The sequence below is a fragment of the Etheostoma spectabile genome, chromosome 5 (assembly GCF_008692095.1).
Source record: "Etheostoma spectabile isolate EspeVRDwgs_2016 chromosome 5, UIUC_Espe_1.0, whole genome shotgun sequence".
Lineage (NCBI taxonomy): Eukaryota > Metazoa > Chordata > Actinopteri > Perciformes > Percidae > Etheostoma > Etheostoma spectabile.
Window position 1 is genome coordinate 2,860,086 of NC_045737.1, and position 9,693 is coordinate 2,869,778.

Sequence of the window (9,693 nt, forward strand, 5' to 3'; positions counted from 1 at the left end):
TCCAGGATAAGTTTTGACAAGGGTTGCCATTCTCAAATTCCCTTTGCTACGGAAAACAACAGCAACCATAGAGCTAGCAACCTACTCACTGAAACATTTAGATTGAGCAACAAGGCGGGCCTGCTTGATTCTTTTAGTGAATGATTGTAAAGATTTACAAAAAACTTGTTTATGGACTGGGACGTTTTGGGACAGATTGGTGAGGATTGCTGTGGGAAATGGGGCACCATTTTTTTGAAAGGCAACTAAACAGTCTTTCCAACGGTATATGATTTAGTGCCAAAAAGCATTCTTACCACAGAGAAATAACCGACCGAACACAGATGTCCCTACTTTTTGTTTTTATTGTCATAGGTTGCTATCTAATTTCTGAAACCTTGTGGCCTTAACTTTTTATATCCACTAGAGTGAGCTACAGTCTCATTTTTGAAAGGCAGTTTCAACAGGACATATAAGTGACTGTTTTTACTTCTCCCTGGCCACATAAACTACATATCACAGAATGTCACAGCTGTTCCTTTTTTAACTTAACAGAAGAACAGACGCTTTGAAAACACAAATAATAATTATAATAAAAGACTGAAACTGGAAAGTTATGCTAAAACTGTAATTCAAAGGCATTTCATCATCATGTTTTATAAATAGCTGAAAGCTGTTGATGTGACAGCATCTACTTTTCACATTCATATTTTTGTATATACAGTATTTTGCAAGGGCAATGCTAGAAATCCTACACTCTGCAGACATGTACTAACACTTGATACATACTGTACTAACACTTGATAATATGTGTGAAGTATTGTGCAAGGGCAATGCTAGACATTCTACACACTGTAGACACATATTAAAACTTGATACATACTGTACTAACACTACATAATATGTAGATGTGTGCAGTGATAGAGTGGTGCCTTAAAGCTTAATAAATCCTGACCAGGATTATGTAGGTCATTTAAATCCAAATATGTTTTAATACATAATGTAATACAACACAATACATTGCACAAGAGAAAAAAACACATGTTGCATTTAAATACCACTTTCCTTCAGCAGGCTCTAAACAAAAGTGAATTAAAGCTTGACTCTCTGTGTGACTGGTGTTAACATTAATAGTAAATATGTTTGAACAAGTGTGTAAGTGTGTGTACCGAACTGTAAAAGTAACTGCAGCTTGTTGTGGGCGGTTTCTCTGTGGTTGGTAGGGTGTGGGGGGTGAAGGGTGGGGGTGATTGCCTGAACAGAACTTGGGGGGTGACACAAATGGCAGTGAGGTGAAGAGGTCGGCAACATAATTCTGAAATGCACAGATAAATCAGAAGTGTCCAGGCCCAGTGGTAGAACCAGCCACCTGATGTTTCCTTTCCAAACACTCCCCCCCTCCCCCTCCTACTACACTGTAAAAAATAAAAAAGGATAACAAAACAAAAAGTCCACCTTAACCCTAGTCTCACTTTGCCAGACCTTGGAGGGTTGGGCTAGTCCACACAGCATTGTGTGATGGGAGAAAAATGTGCTCTGGTTTATTGGCATTTCTTTAAACCAATCACAATCTTCATTGGTGTACTAAAATCGGAGCTGGTGCAAAATAGCCTCGGTAAGGAACTTGTTTTGGTGGAACATGTGTTCGTTCAAAAGTTGTCTTGGTCGTGCAAAAGAAAACTCAGATTGGACAGATAGTCTAGCCAGCTGTCTAGATTTACCCTGCAGAGATCTGAGGAGCAGGTAACTATAGTCCTCAGAAAACCACCAGAGGTTAGAATTCCTACACAAAGAAAGTGGAAGGACATCGGCAAAAAGACATGCATGTGGCGGAATTTCCTGTGGCACCTGAGCAATCTCGGAAGTGGGACGCTGTGTATATAGACTACCCTCAGCCCAAACATTTTATCCCATGTCTAGCTATTTTTGTTAAAACAAATTAAAACTACATAAAATGAACGCAAATCGTTTCAGTTTTTAACAGAATCTAAACAAAGATGCTGCAACTGCTTCGCGTTGTACACAAAAGTAGCGCAAAGATTAATAATTGGAATCATGGCTATCCCCATACAGAATCACCAAACATGTATTTCATATATTTGAATAGCTGCACACTTTTGAGACATTATACCTGGCCCTAACAACAAATTTAGACTACTCTAAAACTGTGAAAGAAATTCAACAACTACGGGCAAACTGAGTCACACTTGGTTGGCTTTCAACAGATAGAGACAATTACGGGATGTTAAATGATTCAAAAACGACCCCAAATTGGCCCTCAGGTATGTAATATGACTATTTCAATTATAAATAACTTCAGATTGCGCAATGTGATTGTATCAACATTGAATTACGTCCCGCTTCCATTTGGCGCAGTTTATTCCTTTTAGTCCGTGTTTGTGTTGACCTACTGTTTTCTTTTCCCCTGTCCCCCTGTACCTGTGTAAAACGTCCTTGGGTTTCATCAAATAACCTCTAAACCGTCTCTGGTTTCATGAAATGCGCTTATATTAATCCAAGTTGTTGCGTTGGTTACTACAACAATCTCTTAATGCTCTGGCTCGTGACACAGGGACAGCGACAACGTTGTCTTCAGCTCACAATACATCCAAAGTACTTTTACCGTATGCAACACTTGAAAGGCAACGATGCATCTGTATCGTATTCTCTCATTTTAAATGAATGGTTTTCTGACTGAGAAAAACATTAATTGCAACTGTATGACCTCCTGGTAATGCTAACTCCTAGATCTTTACGACGGCAGGTGTGGTAATAAGATTACCGCTTTTGTCCGAAGGGGCCGCTGAAATCAACACAAACTGAAAGTTACACTGTAACAAGTTACGGTAACTGTACAGGAGTTTTCCTACAGTAATTGGCCGTTCTTCCTAAATACAGGGGAATACTGTAAATGTTAAGGCATATGAGGAACAAAATATCAACAGCAATCTGCTGTACAATTTTACAGTATAGTACACAATTTATTTCTTTTACAGTATGCTATGTTGGGTCTGCCCACGACTCTTTTAAAACCATGTGCCATCAAGTCTCCACTACTTCATTAAGAGAGTAATCAGAAAAATATCATTTTACACCAGAGATTTAATTCAAAGAAGTACAAAAAGAGGAAGAAAAGAAAGGAGAGATATTTTGCCCTGATTGTGAGTGATTCTGCCGGGCCAGCACCGAGGTTGCTGCACCTAAAGGTAATTTAACAAGGTCATTGTGTTCTTATCAAATTCAGCTGTACCCTGGTTTGTCATTGTGGGTTGAATTTTCATGGTTTTAACTGTTTTTCCCCCCCAATCATGCACTTTAATATGCACCCTTTATATTTATTTTGGATGCAAAACTTGTTCTAAAATAATTTAAGGATAATAATGTTCTTGGTATTTTAATATTTGTAGTTTAGTAAGACCAAAGACCAAAAATCTATCCGTTTAACACTGCTTGCAAAGGAATCCATTGCTTCAAAAACATCAATGTCTCCTAATGGTTCAAAATGAATTTGAAGCAAACAACTCAAATACTGTAATAATGTTAACAACTCATCATATTTTGTTGCTCACTACCATAAAATAATTCTACAAGTTATATAATGTGATTGAATGTGAATGATTAAATGACAAAGAGGTAAATTTCACAAGAAAACTTCTTTGATTGTTAAATTAATGAATATGATGTGGTTCTGTATTAAGTGTAAATAAGCCTAACCCATCACACCTAATATCTTACATGCTTACTTGGTTATTACAGATTATTTTAGGCGCTTCCTTGGAATCAACCCCGAGAGTTGAACAAAGGCCAATCAGGGGAGGGTGGTGTCAAAGAGGACGGGACGCTGCCATAAAGATGCAGCTAGTGTGATTCCCCATGTGGCAACTCTCATCACAAACTTCTTGCACTTTGAGTGGGGATTTATGTAGTCATCAACCCATTGCCACACAAGATGTTCATGTTCTTCAGTTAAACTCTGTTCAGTCAAGTTGTGCAGTTCTAGATTAGTTGTTGATTTGTTGTTCTATTAAATAAAATGTTTTATCTGAATATGAGTTGTGTTTGATTGTTCATTGGGTTAAATAAATAACTGATACAGCCAAAGGCCATTACTTATTATTATATTAAGCATTTTTCCAGAGGGTTTTCATTTTAAACCGTACAAAATTATACGCTTCAGCCATGTTACACTGTGAAGATCACACTAAGTAGAACTTTTAAAATGCATTTTACAGTAATAAGTTGATAATTGAGATAGAAACACTAAAATAACAGCATAATGGCAAACAGATGACATCTTCTTACCGTAAAGCTTTCTATTTATACAGTACAGTACCATAAAAACTTTACAGTAATAAACTGTTGTTATAATTTCCAACAGGTACAATGTAGAATTACAGTAAAGAGCAGGTAAATATAGCTGCCCGTATTTTACTGTAAAGCTCATTCATACAGCATAGTACCGTAAAATGTTTTACAGTGAAGAAATTGTATACTGTTATGATAAATTACAGTAGGCACACTGTAAAATTACAGTAGAGAGTAGGTAAATATATGTCAGCTCTTTACAGGACTTTAATGTGGACATTTGTTACAGTGTAGCCACTTAAAGGTAGTTAATGTTAGGTAAAGTTAGCATGAGGTATGCATTATTAGACATAGAAATATTACTATTTAACTGACATTATTGAGTCTGTTCTATGACTTGATTCCTCTTCTTTACGTGTGCTACTACTGTTACACTATGATTTATCATTTGTGGTTTTCAGTGTTAACCTGTTCTTTTATTTTTGGATTGTTTATATTTTGGATTTGCACCTTACCGTTAACCAGTTAATTTAATTGTCATAACTGTTAACCTGTTTCAATTTCTGCCATTGAGTACATTTGGTTTTGCTCCTTTTGGTGATTTTTTATCTGGCTCTTTGCACTCTTTCCTACTTTGTAGTGGAACTGCTGCACAGCAATTTCCCTGATCTTATGTTATTTTGTCTATCTTATCACTACCTATCATCCTGCAATTGTCATTTGTAACCACAGTGGCTGCTGTCTTGCCAAGTCTTTGCATCAAAACATGAACTAAAATCTTTAATGTATTGAAGATAAGAAAATGACACTACTAACTGATGCTTATCTTACTTATTTGATAATGTTTTCAACATTGCAGGGCCTGATCTTGCCAAGTTTATAAAAAAGTGAATCTGATTGTTTCATTTCAATATGTGCAACAAATTGTGGACTGGGTCTCAATAGAGTGTTTTTAGCCATGCTAGCAGCATGACACTAAGGGTGACCAGCCTGGTCCATGCTGAAACATCTCAACAATTATTGGGGTGGATTTCCATCACATTGTGTACAGATATTCATGGGCTCCAGAGGATGAATCCTACTGACTTTTGGTGATCCCCTGACTTTTTTTTAGTGCCACCAGAAGGATGATATTTGTAATTCAGAGTGACATTTCTTGACAGCTGTTGGATGCAATTTGGTTCACACATTCATGGTACTTTGGGGATCCCCTTACTTTTAATCTAGCAACATATTCTGTTTAATCTATCCAAGTCTTTTAATTACAACGAACATAGACTAAAACAAAACAGACCAAACCCTAAGCTATCCTAAACCCAATAAGTGTGCAAAAAATAGTATTGATGCGAATGATGGACACAAATGATGGATGGACACAAATGATGGATGGAAAAATGACGGTTTTCCTAGACTCTGTACACACAGGACTTGAATGGTCTACATCAGCAATTTTTTAAAATAATGATGGCTGCAATCATTTCCTTCATTTTTGCATTCAAACTACCTAACACAAAATCAAATCAGAAGGTGAACCCAAAAATGTATTGACTTTCTGACTGATAATCACAAAAATGTAGTCACGACCCATTTTCACTTAAGGATGAGTATCGGCAGAGTTTCCCCAGTCGATCATCCCGGTAAGATAACAATGGACTTCAGGCCACTTGTTAATTATCTTGCCCAAGGTGTGAATTGTGTGATGAATTGACATCAAATGAGCATTCCATCTGATCAGGTAACATCCTTTTAGTCAAGCTTTCAATATACAACACCTTCATTAGAGCATATATCAGTTGATTAAAAGCTAAGCATTGTGGTCCTGCCCTAAACTCAACAGACTTTGGTCGGACATCCCTGCCTGCCTCTCCAATGTTTATGACTGTCATATTGTACTAGACCCGTGTACTCGCCAGGACCTGTCATCTAAAAATGTTGCATCACTTACTTCGTAAGACTGTCCAATTTGATTATTGCCAAACGGAATATTCTGTAAAAGTAAAGCTGTTCCCTCTTTTAAGACCTGGCTAGCAGAGACATCAAACTCATTGCATTTGGAGAAAGTACGATTCAGTGTCTCTCTCAACTCTGAACCTTTGCAAAATGTGGCAATCATTTTTATCTTTTCTATCAAGAATGTCTTAAAATGCTTAATTTGTTGCAGCTTTTCCTCGGTCTTTGATTCATTGTCTATTTTCTTTTGGTGACTGGTGTCAACTTGTTTTTCAGAAGCGCAACCTTCCTTTCTTTTACTCTATTACTTTTATTTGGACCTGTGTTTGTACATGTATTCACAGTACATGCATACTCTGTTACAATATTTTATTTTTACTTAGCAACTTATTTGCAAGTCTATTGCTGTTTTTTGCTTATCTATGGGGGAGGGGGGGTGTTGTTACTTTTGCTGTATTTTGCTGGGCTTTTTTTCTCTTTTTCCATTAAAAATATAAAAAAGCGTAGCTTAATGGTTGTAAATTATGTGAATTTGAATGTGAATTGGACCGCACGGCTGATATCTTTGTCTCAGTTGAGTGAACATGCCCCCAGTGGATTATTGGCTTATTTTGACAGAAGTAATTCTTTCTGACTGTAAAGACAACATCTTGTCTGAATCAACATTTTTTGCAGTGTACCACAAGCCCTAAGAACTTCCACAGACTGCCCCTGCATATTGGAGAGCCAGGGCACACAGAGGGCATTCACACCTTGTTAAGTTTTACAACTGGTGCATTTGTTGGACCCAGGCTTCTATTGCTCCTGTGATTCAGCCCCTGCTTTGAAGTGACCTTCTCTGTCAACTGAGGTGATAGAGAAATTTAGGGTTTTCTCTGTGAATGTGAATGCGGCCCACCTTGGTGCGCATATGGCCTGCTGGAAAACACAGTGTAAACCTGGATGAGATTATCTTTAAAGACAATCTAGTGTTAATGTAGCATTCATTTAATTACAGTCAACTAATAGTAGTAGTTGTAGTCTAGTATTTAATAAGGAGCTTGTTCTGGGACTATAAATGAAATGATTGCTCCGGTTTATTACAACATGGGTCATTTTTTGGCATTTGTATCAATAATATTTTTTGTCAGTTATAATAACACTGTACTTACCACAGTAAATGCTGAGGTATGGCAACATGGGGACATCACAACAACAAAGTCAGATGGGACAAGAAACATGAGCAGTCAGATTATGTTGGCTACAAACAAACTAATGCAGCGATTTACAAACTTTTTTGAAAACTACGACTCTAATTCATAGCCATCAAAGGCATTTTTAATGCCATGGGACAGATTTTTTTTTCAGTGCAAAAGTAGCCTATACAAGTACATTAGGTCAACACCTCAGCAGTCATTTACTTACAAAATATGAGTTTTCAGACTATGATTGACTTTCTCTGTCTTAATAATCTTTAAAGGCTAAAGCACAACTAAGCTGACAACTGCACTATCAGTCCTTATGTGTGGAGCTCCACTGGTAGAAGTTATGATTCAGTCAATGACATTAGTGATTGAGTATAATCAGTTCACTTTGAAGATTTGATGATAACGATATGTTCGTACATGTCAAAACCTCTATAATAGGGTGAGTTGATGTAACTCACTCCCAACTTGTAAAAGACAGATGCTTGGGCGGTGGCTGTCAGCGGCAGAAACAACAGAAAAAGCACCCTTCAGCGTCTGTGTAGAACGCACCGGGCAGAGCAGCAGATTTGCGGCGCTTGAAGATGACTTAGTATTAAGAGCGACAATGGTAGCAAAACGGTGGCCCGCGTAGGGAGGTTGGTTAAGGTGGTGGATGGGTCAAACAAAACATAACATTCACCCAGGAGACCAGGGTACGGGTCTCTTTCTTCTTTTCCTACCTGTCCCGTTCTTGTCCCGCAAGTCCAGAAAAGAAAAGAAAAGAATAAAAAAGAAAATAGTCCCGACCAAGCACTTTTAGAAGTATATGATGCTAAAGAAGACTTTTAAAATCAAAAACAACACTTAAGGCACCTGACCAAGCGTCCGTATTTCATGCAATGGTAGTGAGAATGTGTTGAAATGTTGCCTTCTTTCATAAAGTGGTAAAACATGAAATTAAATGTACCTTGTGGAGTTTTCCACCATCAGCTGAGCTATGGAAAAATCTCTTTTTGTGAATGGGCCCTTCGTTTTATTTGTGTCATGCACGAGTATCAGAATCAGAAATACTTTATTGATCCCCGAAGGGAATCAATAATCAATCAAAAATCAATCCCCACGAAGGGTACAAAGAAGCGTAGCAACATGATGCAAGTAAAGGCACAAAGAAGATTTCCACTTAGAAGTAAAAAAAATGCACAATAAAAAACAAAAAAATTGCAAATATTTTATGACCTCAGGGATTTGGTTTGTAACAATGAATGCAAGGGCTTAGGTTTAGTTTCAGCATTGGGAGTCTGGGGGTCCTCCCCCATAACATTTTGAGCATCAAATACTTCCACCATTCTGGTGACTTTTTATGCAACAATTTATGTTGCAAGTGTCTTAATATACTGTATTTTCAAAACTTTCTGCATATTCAAAACATTACTTGTTTCAGGATTTACATAAAAGACATGAAATCACAAGAAATCACATCTTTATTTTCATGCTCCTGTTGTGTTCTTTAAACCTGCAAGTTCCCTGTTCAGGGAGCACCATAACGTATGACTTGCTGTGGTCCGACTACATTTTTTCTTGTTGTCAACAACAGGTCTGGCTACTCTGTTTGTCATTGGTCGGCTGTCAAAGAAGTTCTTGAGGTAGGGCGTTTTTTTTCAGAGAAGTTTAACTTTTTTTTCAACTTCAAATAGACGCTCCGTGCGTTTAAAAAAGTGCTCACAACTTTCTTGAAAACACATTTTACTCCATATAGGATTATAATGTAAAACAGATGCTGGCAGCTTGATAAAAGATCCCACAGGTCTTGACAATTAACTAGTAAGTGAAATGTTATTACCTACCAAACAACAAAAATAAGACCCACATTGACAAAACTTTAATTTCCTTTTCACATGAAAGATTCAGAAAATACAGTGGATTGTGAAAATGCCTTTATTTTATGTCAAACCTACAGATCAGTGAATCTGTTTGGTTTCAATGCATCATGGCTTGAGGCTAATCTTTTTCTTTGCAATATATTTAAATTTAAATAGTAAATAGTTGGATACGACAAGTTTCCCTAAGAAGTGGTTGCAGTTACAGCTTGCATGGATTGCTTCACTTTTGTTCTGAAAGATTTTTTTCCCTTTACCTGTGCACAACAGACTGCTGTAAACTGCATGAAGGAATGCCTATTGAGGTGATTAAAGGAGCAGAAAGCAGGTGATATTTAAGAGTAGGGGGGATTTGGTATGTGAAGATGGACTTCTTGAAACAGAAAGGGGGAGGGGGGGCGGGTGAAATCCCAGCC